Here is a 14,159-nt window from a genome sequence, read left to right as displayed (position 1 = left end):
TTAAAATAACTGTTCTCAAATTACAGCAGACTATAGTCAACTGTATTTAAAGCCATATCAGAATAACTTCATGTTATATTTATTTATAAAAGTTCTATTGTTACATTAATTTTTAAAAGATAAGATTTCAAAATAAATATGCATTTTGCGATCATTGCATAACTTGTGAACTTGTAAATATGAAATAGAAAGTTTGTCAAGCAAGCATTTTCAGCAAATATGTGTGTTCAAAAGATACAATGAGAATCTGTTACAATTCAACATCAAAGGCACATCAAGAAACAGATCTTTATTACATAATTTATTGAAGAATTATAACAACTTCAAGGAAATAAAAAATGTTCATAAGTGCATTTCAAAGGCCTCTAACCACAATTATTTAAAAACTTATATATTAAGTAGAAGACATAATGATTCTATTATTTATCATAAAAATGTGAACACTTTAGAAATGAATTTAATTCTGAATATGCCATAAATACATAATAAAATTATGTTTTTTTCAATCATTTTGGTTCTTTGTACAAGTCCTCCATAATATCAAGGTAGTTAAACATTCTACTGTTGATATCAGAGAGTGCCCCTGAGGCCCTTGCTAGCTGATGAGCTAATGACAATTGATAAATACTGAGCAAGAAGATAATTTTTTCTATGAATAGTTCATTGAGTGGAGGAGCTATTGTTTGGTTGCACATTTCTGGTAGGAGACCCCGCACACAGGTTTGTGTAAGCAGCACTAATTGAAGTTGGTTACAAAACAAACAAATAGTCTTGTGTGTCTGAAGATGATGGGACATAATTTAATGGGAAAATAAAAAGATGAAGTTTGGGATGACAGGACAAAAACATTTTGTACGCATGTATAAGATTTTAAAAAAAAGCAGAAGGTTTTAAAAATCACTTGTTATCTCTTATGTCACAGAGAAATATGACAAAATATCAGTACCCCGTTATAATTATATGTTAATAAATTATAAAGCAAATTGAACGTAAAACCTTAATACATATTTGCAATCTTTAGGATGGAATTTCATATGACAAATAATATTATTTTAACATATTTCAAGAATAAAGTTGAATGCTCTGATGTGTATTACTTTTCTCATCAAAATAAATGGATTTTAATTTATTCCCTTTGGGAAATATTCTTTTCTTAGATGGTTGTGAAGTCTTAGTCTTAGTATTATGGATATATATATGTATATATATATATATATACATATATATATGTATATATATATATATATACATGTTGAATATTTCCCACTACATTTCATTGCAATAGATCCTTCAACTAGAATTTAATCCAATATGTCCTAGTGCAAAAGCTTCAAAGTTTCTCTAGAAAAAAAGCTTATAATTACAAATATTAAAGAGTAATATTCATTATAAAAATTAATGGAAATGTGCATAGGACTACTTAGACTTAGCCATGCAGAGAAAAAAGAGAAAAGAGAACAGCATGATGGAGTTTATCTGTCTGAGAAAATTTCCACATGCAATTGCAAGTGGTTTCAACAGTTTATCTTCTATTTAACTGAAAACTTGCTTAAACCATAACCTACTTTCAATATAAATATTGAGCCCATTTATATTTCTTTAAATATCAAAGAAAAAATTTAATGAGTAACAATCTCTACCAACATACATCTTTTACTTAGGTAATGTGGAATGTACTTAAGGATGTGTGTGAGTTATGGTGATACTTCTATACTTAAACTTTCATAGTAACAGTGCTTTAAAGTGTGGAGTTGATTTGGGAAATTGGGTTATTAATCTTAGTCCATAAATTTACAAAAATGTAAAGATTCTCAAGTCAAAAAAACTAAGATATCCTTTCCCCTTCAAAGTGGAATTGAAACATCCTCACTTTTCCCTTTCTACTGGTTCTACTTCTTATGTATGTAGGTTGTGTCCTAGGTATTCTATACCTGTTAGCTAATATGCACTTATCAGTGAATACATACTATGGATGTACTTTTGGGTTTGGACTCAGGGTGTTATTTTCTAGTTCTATCCATTTGCCTGCAAAATGTGTGATGTTTCCACTTTTAATAGCTGAGTAGTGTTCCGTAGTGTAAATGAACTACATTTTATTTATGTTCCCATATTTTCTTTACATTTTCTGTATCCATTCTTTGGTTGAGGGATATCTGGGATGCTTCCAGTTTTTGTCTTTTATGAATAAGGCTATTATGAACATAGTGGAGACTTTTCAATAATATCTTCAAGCATTAAAGTATTCCTAATCACAACCTGGTTACAATACCTGGAACCCTGGTAGTCAAAAGCCAGCCAAAGAAGAGGCATCCTTTACTGTGAATCATTGCATGATTGCTTATAAAATATATTTTCAGACATTTTTCAAGATACTTGCATTTGTCTGGATCCCTAATAGTTATTTCTGAAAGGGGGAATAACCATAGCTCACAGTGACTAGGAAATGTGGGATTTAGATAGATACATACTTCTGGAGCTAAAAGCAGAACAGTCACCAGGTTCATTTATTTTGTTGGAGTCTCATTTAAATTGTTTGACAAATTGTCTTTTCATGTGAATTTGATTTCAATGCCTGCACATCATGTATGGCCCACCTGATAAACATAGTTCATCAATCTGTAGTCAAATCTAGCATATTCACTATTTCACCTACAGCCTATTAGAGGAAGAAGTGTTTGCTCCTCCTAAAACCAAGTAGTCAGACTGGAAATGGTAGCTGTTTTACTTGCCATCAGTGAAAGCATCATTGATTAGTGGGTTTAAAATTCTGACTTTTCACTTTCAGGCAGAAAAAATGGATTCATAAAATTGGAAAATAAAAAACATCACTTGATGTCAAAGACCAGTTCTGATACCCCAGGATAAACTGAGGCAGGGAGCTAGTAGAGGTCAGTGCTGAGAGAAGCTAACAGGTGCTGTCCAGATACCTACTGGGGCTGTTGCCTATGACAACCAATGGTTAAACAAGATAAAGAAGGAAAATGAAACCCACACATACACACACATTCGCACATCCACATGCACATTCACATGCACACACAGAGAATGAAAGAAGCAAAGTCATACTCCAGAGATTTCTTTCTTCTCTTAACAAATTTACTACCCATTAAGACAGAGTTTTTTTTCTGTTAAGAAGAAAATTAACTCATAGCAACACAATTTCCAGAAATATTCATCACAAAAATATAATGTTCAGAAACAGATTAAAATTGTTACATAAGAGGAAATTACAACAGAATTTTGAGTACTTATTTCTTATATGTAATATATCTACCTAAACAATTCTTATTCTCTCTGTTTCCAAAAAAGTTCTGATAAGCTAGGTTAGCTACTCATACTGTTGTTATATACATAATAGAATTATTTTCTCTTTATTATAACCTGGTTATTTCCTAATACACACCAAAACTCTGCTACCTCATCCCTAAAATACGATGTCAAAAACTCAGGACCAACCTACTTTGCTTTCTTTGATTATTAAGTTCATCAAAGCTTATAAATATGTAAGCCTCTATAAATATATGCTTTTAATTCATGAAGTTTCACTGGACTTTTTTTCTCTAACTCAATCAACTTATTTCATTCTATCAGGAAGGGGCACACTTTTTTTTCTTGATTCTAGCATAAAACTTTCTATCAATCATCCTAGTATCCAAACTATATTTTCTATCAACTAACCCAGCTTCCCAAAATTACTTAAATTGAGCTAACTTCCAAAAATTGTTGAACTGAATAAGGAATTTCATAAAATCATTAATATATCTAGACAGCATTATCTCAAGAACTTTCATCATCATGTTGATAGCAACTGAGTGGGCTAGCATGCCAAATTATTGGCAGTGATGGTCCCTTGGTGTCACTCACACCAAGCAAAATAAATGAGGATTGTGGAAATGATAAATATGATAAAGCACATCAGTTACAAGAAACAATCCTAGGATGAAGTCTCTGTGGTTGTGCTGCATCAGAGCTTATCCACCCCAGGTGAGCAAGATGGTGGGCCATCTCCAGACTGGCCATTTGCCCCTTGTAACTGTTCCTGTATAACATCTGCCAAACTGGATCTATTTGTTTCCTATGCTCCTGGATGAAAAAGCAGATTTTTTTTTAAAAAGTATGGCTGAGAAGATTGGGGAAGGGAAACTTTGTCTCAACTCATTTATGTGTTATCAATTTGTATTCTGTGTTCAATAATCTCTTAGGGTTTCTTTTGTTGTGAAGAGAAACCAAGACCAACTCAAGTCTTATAAGGGACATTTAATTGGGGCTGACTTCCAGGTACAGAGGTTCAGTCCATTATCATAAAGGGAGGAAACATGGCAGCATACATGTAGATGCGGTGCTCCTACATATTAAAACAAAGGTAACTAGGAGAAGACTATCAATCATACCAGCCAGAGTTAGGTATATATATATATATACCTCAAAGCCCTGCTTCTACAGTGATACACTTCCTCTAACAAGTCTACAGTTCCTCCAATAAGACAATACTTCTTAATAGTGCCACTTCCCAAGGGCCAACCATATTCAAACTACCACAAATAACAATGGAAATGAAAGTCTGTAAGAAACCAATTTTACACACACACACACACACACACACACACACACACACATTAGACATACATACATGCAAACACACACACTTTTCACGTGAACAAATTCTGAAAAATCTGAAACCTAAACCATAAAGTTGTAGAATAATCTTCTTAAAAGTCACAAAACATCTCTGGATCGTAGGGCAACTTATTAACTAGAAACAACGAGGATTGAGGATTGCTGACAATTGTAGAATTTATGTTTTACCAGGAAATAACAGACAAATGGAATAAAAGATATTCTGTAAATAGACCAACAAAGCTATTCCAGCCAAGACATTTAGAAAGCAGACAAAAACTTACAGAATAATATATTCAACAGATTATGCTCACAAAACTGACTATCATCTATAAAAGATTAAAATTAGAATCATATATTTCATCATCCATCATAGTCAATTCCAAGCTGATTAAAGAAATTGATACAAATATAATTTGCCTTAAAATTAGATAAAAGTTTAGGAAATGACCTTTAAGACTCCATCTCTGCCAGAATGGCTATCATCAAGAAATCTGACAGCAAATGATGGAGATGATTAGATAAAGAGAAACCCTTATTTCTTTTTTTGTTGGTACAGGTTAAAACCGAAACAGCCATTATATAAATCAGTTTAGAAGATTTTCAAAAGTAAAAATAAGGTAATAAGTAAGTAAGTAAATGATAAATATATAAGTCCAGTAAATGAATAAATAAACTACAGTAATACATCAGGGAGTTTCTTATTCTATCACAAAAATATATGCCCATCCATATTTATTGCTGTTTTATTCATAGTATCAAAGAAATGGAAACAACCTATTTGTCTATCAACATACACATGGATAATAAAAATCTGGTAAAATACAACATAGGATATTATAAAGAAATGCAAAAATTACAAAATTTGCAGAAAAACAGATAACTTAGACTATATAATATTATTTGAGGCTGCTCAGCTTTAGACATGAAAAGAATATGCTGGTGTTACATATGCAGGATTACAAGGCTTACTGTCAACATCAACATATGTAAATAATGTGGATATTATTAATGTAAGTGGTGGATATGCTGTAACATTTAGAAAGGCAAGCAAGGAAACAAACAGTTTTTGATAAAAAAAGTACACAATAGAGATAAATGACATGTGAAGCATGAAATAAAATATGAAGTTAATTATTAATTTTTACTTTTACACTATTTCCCCTTTCTTCATGATAGATAAATACATGAAATGTAAATGATAGTGATATTGAAAAATTCTAATTGAACCTCCTCCTCAGCCTCAGAATTGCTATCCTAACTGCATATTGTTTAGGACGAGGTAAGAGTTTAAGAGGCTACACTAATTATACTGTTTGATATATTTATTGTGATGTCATTGCATTAAGATGATTTAGAAATGATGGAAAATATTAAAGTGAACATAATAAATAGAAAGCAGAACATTAATAATAATAATAATAATAATAATAATAATAATAATAATAATAATAAATAAACTGAAGTGAAACTTTCAATTAACTTTTTAACGAATTTAAACTTGTGGTGGAGGCTTAGCTCTGTGCATCTTCTTTACTTTCAGAGGACTGGACCTCAGTTCTCTGCAACTATGCTGGTCATCTGACAACCACTTGTGAACCCCTCTCTAGAGCATCTGATACTTTCTGGCCTCACAAGGCACCAGCTTATAAATACATATACAGAGACAAAAGTACATACACATTAAAAAAATTAAAACAAGAAACACTTTATTTTGCCTTTGACTTAAATGTTTCAAATTGCCTCATATTTTCTGGTTGGACTGAGTGATACTGCACACTTAAGAATGGTCAAACATTTAAAACTTTTTAAATCCTTTATCTCAAAGTTGCTTTCTAGTTCCAACTTTTAGTTTTATGCCAGACTTTAAGATGGCTATTTTTCTTTCATTGAGAGAGTTCCATTGTTTGAGACAGTGGAATATCAGGGGAGACAGGCCACTCTCCTGTGACTTCCCATCATGTTGTACAAAACCTAACGAAGAGAAAAATAATGCCAACTTCTTTTTATTTCTTGTTTTTCACTCCAATAAACTCATTGATTTCAGTGTCACACAGTAACTTTGTTCTCTACTATATTTTAAATTTAATCAAGCCCGGATTAATTGGTAGCTCCAAGTATTATTGATCCAAAGCTTTTTCTGGGAAGAAATTTGGATGTATGAGAATTTGAGTAAAACTTTAGTTTCTCTCTTGAAGGAAATATTTGTGTTCAACAAAAATGGTTTCCTCAATTATTCTTTTGAGTGAAGTCAAAAGTAAAGACTTGATAGTAACCATTAATTACAAAAATGAGAGACATTTATTACTTTTATATTGTTGGGTCTATATAAAAATATTTCACTTTTAATGAACATTCAGAAACTGATCACGTAACTCACCGAAGTACAAAGAGACAACAAGTCAGACTTACTGAGATGCTTTAGAAAAGGATTAATTTTTTTATTTTGGCAGTTTTTTAATATCCCAAATCCTTGGTCAACCATGTTTTCCAGGAGAACATCCCAGCAAGGCTTCGTTTCTCTTTTTCTGATCATGAGTCCAGTACACAGAATATTTACACCTGTCATAGATCTTAAATATCAAAATTCATAAGGTATTTTAGATTGAAATTAAAGTAAAAGAATTTTAAAGCTATGCAACCAAATATTCTTATTATGGAAGTATGGAAATATATGCTGTAAGAATCTATGTTGAGAAAATCTTTTCTGTTATAGTGGTAAGAATTTAATAAATGTAAGAATTTAAGAGGTTCTTTAGCATAGACTGATTTGTTTGGATTTTTTTTTTTAATCTTGCTGGTCTTTTGCTTATATACTATGTGTACTGATTTTGTGATATTTATGGTACTTTTGTCTCCTTGTATGTCTGTGTATATGTATATTTTTTGGGCTTCTCAATAGTTTTAATTTTTTGGATTACCTGTTACTGGGTTTGTCTACTCGGCCTTAGTAGAAGGAGCTGAAGTAGGCACATGTGTCAGATGGATGCAGGTCAAAAGATTGATAATCTCTGGCCTTGCAACTTTGTAACTATGCTGGATGCTCTAGCTGATGGCTTCTGGAGACTTCACACTTTCTTTCTTAGTCTGAAGCTTCTTTGCTCTATAATTCTCTATGCTTCGTTTTACTACTTAACTCTATCTTACATTTCTGTGCTAAAAACTTCACTCTTTATCTCCCTGTCACTTACTATACAAATATCTTTGCATGGTTAGTACTAGAAAACTTTACTCTTGAAAAATTTCCAATATCTGTGCACTAAAAACTTAATTCTTACTTTAATTCTTTGTCTTAACTTTATTTTACTCTGAAGCCAGAAGCTGCAGGTCTTTAGTGAATTAACACCCTATTGTAAAATAGCAGGGGGATTAGGTAAAGGATTAATTGCTAGGGTTCTTTTCCAGAATCCTTCTCCCATCTTATGGTCCAGGAAGAGGGAGGCATGAAGCAATTAAACTTTTATTGAACCAGAAGAAGAGAGTCATGCTCACAAAAGGAAAAATTTTAACACAAGCTAATATGCATAAACATAATGCATTCATATACACATTCATGAACACATCCTCATAAAATTTAATATACTCCTGTTGGGTACAACTACTTATCTTATACTTATGCACACACATCTATACTTAAATATAATAATATTACATTGTGAGTGATGTTGCACACTCAGGATCTTACTTGCCTTTTGCTTGTATATTATATTTTCTGACTTTGTGATACTTTATATTTTATGATTTTGTTTGTTTGTTTGTTTTGTTTTTTTCCTCTCTGTGTCTGTTTATATATATGTTTCTTTTTCTTCTAAAATAATTCTAAATTTTTTGATTGCCTGCTACTAGGTACCTCACCCTGGCCATACATATATACATATATATTACAGAGAAAGAGAGAGAGAGAAAGAGAGAGAGAGAGAGAGAGAGAGAGAGAGAGAGAGAGAGAGAGAGAGAGAGAGAGGGAGAGAGAGAGAGAGAGACTAGGTGATAGAGCTGAAGCCTCCATGAGTAGGTTTCATTGAGCAAGCACCAGTACATAACAGTGCAGAAAGAACTACCTAATTCTGGATGAAAAATAAGCTTCAACCTGTCTCACTGGAATAAATGCCTGCCTGCTGCTTTCTGCTCTCCCTGGAGCCCATTTTCTTCTTAGTCTATTTCTTTATCCTGTATGCTTAATTCTTCTCTCTTCTTTTTCTGTTTTCATCTGCTCAGCTCCTCATCTCTGTAAAGCATCTATTTTGCTTCTGCTCTCTCTCTGTTCTCCTTCTGCCCTCTACCTTCTGCCTTAGTTTTGGATTCACTTTCTGCATGTCCTAGAGTCATTGTTCCCAATTTTGTACTTTTCTGGGACATGGTATTACAATTATCTATAAAAAGTTTGCCACAAGTTTAAACAAATATTTAAATCCTAAATTGAATAGGAAGTTTACAACATCGATATTCACGTGTTTCCATTAAAAAAGTTATCTATGTAGTCATTTATTATCTTTCACTAGCTCCACAGACTCATTAGGTGTATAAAATTATAATTCTTACATTTCAGTTAACATTGAAGTTTTTTATAGATAAACCTAGTCAATATTGTATTTTTTCTCCTTGCACCTACAATAAGTGATCTGTCCTTTTACAACTTTTAGTTATTGTTTTATGGCATAATTACTGTATTTCTAACCTGGTTTCCCTCTAGTGCAATTGTCTCATGACGCATGAAGAATTGCAGAGTCCCAGTTGCCATTTTCATAATAGAGAGAGCAAATTGTAGTCCTTATTATAAAGGGCTCAATAATTTCTAGTAAAATTTTAGAAATTTGTATAAAATCATCATTAAGAACTAAGAAATCATTTATTTGTCTGTATAGCATCACTACAAGACAATACATCTTTATTGGTCTGCGGAAAATCTACCCAACTGGGTGGTCTAATGCCCAGAGATTGTTAGATTAATTTAATAATGATAGGAAAGACATATCAATAGCAGGAATCAATTCCTAAGACTTTTCCCTCAGGCTTTGTGTCTAAAGGGCTCCTTCATCCCAGTTCCAGAATGGATCATCTCTGGAAGAGTACCTGTTAGTTTTTAGCCTCTACTAGATGACTCCTGACTGGCTGTTTGTCTTTTAAAGAGAGAAAAAGAAAGCATATGGTTGTATTGTATGGAGATAGCAAGATTCTGTGAGGATTTGGGTCAGGATAAACTGTAATTAGAATATAATTTATGAAGATATATTTTCAATTAAAAAAAAAGAAAAGAAACACTCTTATAGAAAGCCAGTCCCTCATCTTCAGCATTGTAAGTCACAATTAATGACATCACATCCTCTATTTTACAGTAACTGTATCTCAAGGAGAGGACAGATCACTGTATGTATAGATATATCACCCAGCTGGAAATATTTTCATCTGGTATCTCTCATATGTGTGCTAAGAAGCTTAACAGATACAGAATTTTATATCAATAGCTTACATCCATTTTTGAGCAAAAGTAAAGAACTAAATAGAAGAGAAATGTAGATAAAAACATAATACATATTTGTGCTCTCAGAGAGGAAGTGCTACATAAGGAATACCGTAGATTTTATTTTGAATCATATTAGAAAACTCAATTGATAAATGAACACTAAAACTTGTTTTGACTATTACACCAGTATCTTTGGGATTTCACCAAACAATATTAATTTAAAAAGGACTTTTACTTCTTAGCATTTAAAGAAGCAATGGGCATGAATTTCCTAGAGTAACTGTACTAAGATATGAAGTCAATTGTCTGTATGCCTAACAGCTATAGTTGGATCATATGGATGTTCTATTTCTACTCTTTTTTGTTTGCTTCAACCCTCCAGATTGATTCTCACAGTGATTGCCCCAGTTATAGTCCCATCAACAATGTTTAAGTGTATTTCTTTGCCCCCTCTTTCTATCTCTCTCTCTTTCAGACATAGACACACACACACACACACACACACACACACACATACCTTGTTACTTGTATTAAAATCAATGGCCAGATCTGTTTCTATGGGATAGAATGTTCAACATTTTTATTTTGCATTTTCTAATAGCTTAAGGTGTTAAGAGTTTTTCTAAAATTTCCTAGTCATTTTCTTTTCTTCCTTTGAGAATTTTCTGTTTAATTTCATGCCATTTTTAATTTTCAAGTCCCCTTTTAACGATTTTCATATTCTATACCATATTCCTCAGTCCAATGAATAGTTAGGGAAGATTTTTCTACCATTTCTTTTTCTACCTAGTCATTTGCTTTCATTTTCCTTTGCTCTTATAAGCATTTTTAGCTGAGTTTCATTCTCCCATATGTTCTGTACTTTTGGACTATTATTAAGAAAATTCTTACTTCTACGTCTATGTTGAAGTATGATCCATAATTTTTATTTCAGAAGTCTCCAGTCTTGTGTGACAGATCCTGAAACCACAGGGTTTCATTATGTCCAAGATTAAAGATGAAATCTAGTTTCAGTTTTCTACATTTTAAAAGCTAATGGTCTCTGAAGAGGAATTTTAATCCAGGAACATGGCTGCTCTGGCACAGGATCTTATCCAAAGACATTCTAGGTTGGTCTGATTTGGTTGGAATACAGACATGTTCTTAGTATATATGTTTAGATACTTACTGTCTCTGGTAGGAATACAGACAGTCCTTTAAACCCTAACAAAAAAGGAAAACTTGATTTGTAGAAGGAGGCAATCTATATTTGAAATTGATGTCAGACTGAGGGGCAGAGAAAGTGATGAATCAAGGAAAGATTTGAAAGATTGAGTAAGAGATAGTATAACACACAATATTCGTGATATCACCACAAGAAATAGAAGTTATTTAAGAGCAGAGAGAGAGAGAGAGAGAGAGAGAGAGAGAGAGAGAGAGAGAGAGAGAGAGAGAGAGAATGAAGACAAGTTACAGACAAAACAAGATAAACACAGGTAAAAATAGAACAAGCCAGAGAATGAGAAGGAACCAAAACTTTAGAACATAGTGCCAAAGTTAGTATCAGGTCAAGCAGAACAATTCAGTCAGAAGCCAAAAGAAGCAACTTTGAATCAGTCATCTTAGAGAGGAATGAGGAATTTAGGCCAGCAAAAAAATGAGTTGAACCAGATAGCCAGAGTTCAGAAAGAACTAGAAAGAGTGAGCTTATTTAGAAGTAAGCCTCTGACACTACAACTGCATGTGGTAAATAGAATCAAATACAAGTTTTATAGGTTTCAGTAATATTTGTTGAAGACGGTTTCTCATCTTCAGGGTCTAATTTTGAAAAGCTTTGTCATAGCTGAGAAATGTATAATTTTGTGAACTTATATCTAGATTCCCTGTTCTCCTGAACCTACTTATCTGTGCATTTTCATGACAACAGTATACTCTTTTCATGACTATACTCTGCTACATATTTTGAAATTATGTTTGATGATACTTGCCATAATATTCATTAAGTTAATAATTTGATTTTTTGCCTATGTTCTTTAGTGTTTCCATATAATTTTTTGGTGTTTTTACATATTGAAATTTTGATTAAGATTATATTAAATTTGTAGATGTTTTTGTTAGAAAAACCTTTTAAAAATATTTATTTTTCTAATTCATGAGCATGATATTTCTTTCCATATTCTAGTTATTCCTTTATTTTTTCCTCTAGTTTCTTAATGTTTTTTCATTTTTGAGAACTTTGTGTCCCTGCTTGAACTTATTTTCCTGTGTTTAATTATTGTCTGGCTATTGTAAAAAATAATACTGATACCTTATGAGTCTGTTTATCATTTTTGTATAAGAAAGGCTATGGAATTTTGTGTATAATTTTAATAGCCTTCCAATTCAATGAAATTATTTTTCAGCTCTAACATAATTTGTTAGAATTTAATAAAGAAATATATCAATCAAAGTATCAATATCATGTATTTATTTCACCTTTTCCCATTTTATTTATGTATTTTTCTTGTCTAATGGCACTAGAAAATAAAACTTCACACACATGTAGAATTGGAGCAGAGAGTATGACCAACTTTGTCATATCCTTTAAATTTTTGCATATAGTTTTGATAAGACTGGATTCATAAAGACACTTTAGACAAGATGGTTTCTTCTCTGTTTGACATAGTATTTCCAGTACCATTGATTTTAATTAATCTTAAATTTCTAGTATATGTGTGCATTAAATCATACAGTCCTGAGCCTTTCTTAATTATGAATTTTTTTTTACTTTTTCAAAATTATTTATAGCTGTGTATCTATTCAAATTCTTTATTTCATTATACTCTAGTGTTAATATTTTGTATGTATTTAATACTTTTTATTTCTTTATATTTTCCTGATTATTTTTAACATAATAATTTATTAAATTTTGTTTTTCTTTTTTATTATTTTTTGTTAGTATTGTTCAATCTTGTTTGTTTTGTTTTTCCAAATACTAATTTGTTTTCTCATTGGTTCCTCATAATTTTTTAAAATATATTTTACCATAATCTTTTTGTTTGTTTTCATTTCATTAATTTTAGCCATGACAGATTTTGGTTAATTTTTCCCATCTACTCTTTTTGAATTTGGCTTCCTCACTAAGCTTTTAAATGCATTCTTTGTTAAATAGTTATTTTTATATTCCTTTATCAAGACATGAATACATAAGTATAATATGATGTATATATATCATATTAAGTATGATATGATTAAGTATATGATACATATACATATATAACATATCATATATTATATATACATATATATATATATACATACACACAATGGAATATTACTCAGCTCTAAAGACAAATGAAATGTTCACATTTGTTTGAAATTAGAAATAATTGGGAAAATTTTTATTGAGTAAGATAACTCAATATGAGAAAAACAAACCCATCATGTTCTTACTCATATACAGGTTAGACTTCCTTGTTAGTATGTGTGCGTGTGTGTGTGTGTGTGAGTGTGTGCATGTATGTGTATAACTTTCAACACAAGAATGCCAGGGAACCTGAAAGGATTTGTCAGACAGGCAGGCATGAGACTATTAAAGTATAATGATATAATAATATAGCATATAATATATAGTAATATAATAGCATAACTCTGTTTATTCCCACTTACCTATGAAACTACCACCATGGTCAGAAAAGCACCTTTTGTAGGGAACAGAAGTCACTAAAAAGATGCATAAGTGGTCAAAGTGCTGATTGTAATGGACTGAGTGCTCAGCTTGGAATAGTACCTTTTTATTAACTCTACCATGATCAAGGAATATTGTGAGAAAACAGTCAGATGAAAGAGCCACAAGACAGAGATGAGTGCTTTGAAATGGTAGCTGCTAAACATGACATAACTAACACAATTAAGACCTCATGGTTGCTGTGGTTAACTGCAAAAGAATGGAACAAGGTCAAGCCAGTCAAATTTCTGGCATGGACATGATGGATAATCTCCATCCATACTCATCTTTAACTCACCTCATTTATGGGAATCATTTTTATATGAAGGAAAATCTCTCTTCCTCCCTTTGTTTCTTTGTTTCTTCCTTTGTTTCTTCCTTTGTTTCTTTCTTTCT

This window comes from Mastomys coucha, unplaced genomic scaffold, assembly GCF_008632895.1.
Source record: "Mastomys coucha isolate ucsf_1 unplaced genomic scaffold, UCSF_Mcou_1 pScaffold13, whole genome shotgun sequence".
In the NCBI taxonomy this organism is placed as follows: domain Eukaryota; kingdom Metazoa; phylum Chordata; class Mammalia; order Rodentia; family Muridae; genus Mastomys; species Mastomys coucha.
This window is presented reverse-complemented; position numbering follows the sequence as displayed.